Below are 2,500 nucleotides of genomic sequence, written 5' to 3' on the forward strand. Positions count from 1 at the left end.
TGCTGTCGTGGCATTGCCGGCGGGAGACAACACGCGCCACCTACGGTGGCCGGCAGCTCCAACGCCAGCGCCACAGAAGGACAAAAGCCCCACTTGGGTGCCGAAGCGAACTCTCCCAGCACAGCGCACGCGCCAACACGTCCGCACAGCTGCGATACAATCCACCTGCGAGAACCGCAGAGGCGACCGAGCAGCAGACGGCGTCGCGGCGCCGAGCGCCGGGCGGCGGCGCATCCTCAGCGCACACAGTCCTCAATCGGACCAGCACACTGCAGATGTCCACCGCGCTTCGCACCGGGCCCGCGAGGACCTACTTTGGCCGCACGGCGCCGCGTGCAGGGTGCGCCGGCGCGCAGCTGCGCCGCCTGCCGCCTCCGTCGGCCGGCGCGCCTGCCACTGGCCGCCCCCACCAGCCGGCTGTAGCGCGTGCGCCCACGCACCGCGCGGCCAGCACGCCGGAAGGCCCCCCCTCACCGGCCGGGGACGGTCCCACCCAGCCACCGCCGCGTATCGCTTCACACCCACATGCCATTCACGTTCGTGGGCATGGTGGGTATCGCTGAAACAACCGGTTGGTAGCTCAACCGATCGTCGCCATCACTGATTCACCTCTAGCGAGAACAACCGCACCACAACGGTTTACCAGTTCTTCATTTGCGTAACGTCACCAGCAAACGTAGACGTCCATCGCCATTTGCAAATTCAACGATTGTTGCATGCCTGTGTCAGGTGTCACGACACACTATGTCTGCCCACATACACGCAACAACATGTGCACGCTTCGCGAACACGTGGAAGGTGGCCCCCGTACGTATGCGATGTCCATTGCGCGAACGACTGTCAACCGGCCTCTGTCGCATGTCGCAGATGTGGAACGCAGTGCACCATGCTATCACGGTGTGTGAGAAGAGACGACTACGTCTGACAACACGCGCCACTACATCAACAGACGGCTCATGCTGATCGCCATCCACGGCATACCATACTGCAATCCAGCTCTTATAGGGAGACGACACGTAGCTGAGTGCACAATATTTGGACCGTATGGTTCGCCGTTGTTGGCGCAGTCGTGGTACGGTCACACATGTACCACGATGTATCATTCAGTACATGAGGACCAATGTGCGGTACAGTGTGTGATTTGGACGTACAACATCAGCGGACAGTTGCCACAAGCCGTACCACAACGTAGGCTGTGCTTCGCCATGCGAATGCCAATGAACAACTGCGAAGGGCATTGAGCATGTACGTCCTGCCGCCATCCGCATTACAGTGTATAGCTGCAAGGTGTTTAACATGAAGCGATACTCTGGGGACCGGGCAGTGCGAGTAGCAAACTATATTGCGGGGGTTGCAGTTAGGCAACACTACACTAATTTAACGCGTCGTATGACAATTACAGAGCAGGTTAAGGCCCAACGTGTGTTGGGTTAAGGCCCAACGTGTGTTGGGTTAAGGCCCAACGTGTGTTGGGTTAAGGCCCAACGTGTGTTGGGTTAAGGCCCAACGTGTGTTGGGTTAAGGCCCAACGTGTGTTGGGTTAAGGCCCAACGTGTGTTGGGTTAAGGCCCAACGTGTGTTGGGTTAAGGCCCAACGTGTGTTGGGTTAAGGCCCAACGTGTGTTGGGTTAAGGCCCAACGTGTGTTGGGTTAAGGCCCAACGTGTGTTGGGTTAAGGCCCAACGTGTGTTGGGTTAAGGCCCAACGTGTGTTGGGTTAAGGCCCAACGTGTGTTGGGTTAAGGCCCAACGTGTGTTGGGTTAAGGCCCAACGTGTGTTGGGTTAAGGCCCAACGTGTGTTGGGTTAAGGCCCAACGTGTGTTGGGTTAAGGCCCAACGTGTGTTGGGTTAAGGCCCAACGTGTGTTGGGTTAAGGCCCAACGTGTGTTGGGTTAAGGCCCAACGTGTGTTGGGTTAAGGCCCAACGTGTGTTGGGTTAAGGCCCAACGTGTGTTGGGTTAAGGCGCAACATAGGTTAGGTTAAGGCGCAACATAGGTTAGGTTAAGGCGCAACATAGGTTAGGTTAAGGCGCAACATAGGTTAGGTTAAGGCGCAACATAGGTTAGGTTAAGGCGCAACATAGGTTAGGTTAAGGCGCAACATAGGTTAGGTTACGGCGCAACATAGGTTAGGTTAAGGCGCAACATAGGTTAGGTTAAGGCGCAACATAGGTTAGGTTACGGCGCAACATAGGTTAGGTTAAGGCGCAACATAGGTTAGGTTAAGGCGCAACATAGGTTAGGTTAAGGCGCAACATAGGTTAGGTTAAGGCGCAACATAGGTTAGGTTAAGGCGCAACATAGGTTAGGTTAAGGCGCAACATAGGTTAGGTTAAGGCGCAACATAGGTTAGGTTAAGGCGCAACATAGGTTAGGTTACGGCGCAACATAGGTTAGGTTAAGGCGCAACATAGGTTAGGTTAAGGCGCAACATAGGTTAGGTTAAGGCGCAACATAGGTTAGGTTATGGCGCAACATAGGTTAGGTTACGGCGCAACAT

The sequence above is a fragment of the Schistocerca americana genome, unplaced genomic scaffold (assembly GCF_021461395.2).
Source record: "Schistocerca americana isolate TAMUIC-IGC-003095 unplaced genomic scaffold, iqSchAmer2.1 HiC_scaffold_920, whole genome shotgun sequence".
In the NCBI taxonomy this organism is placed as follows: domain Eukaryota; kingdom Metazoa; phylum Arthropoda; class Insecta; order Orthoptera; family Acrididae; genus Schistocerca; species Schistocerca americana.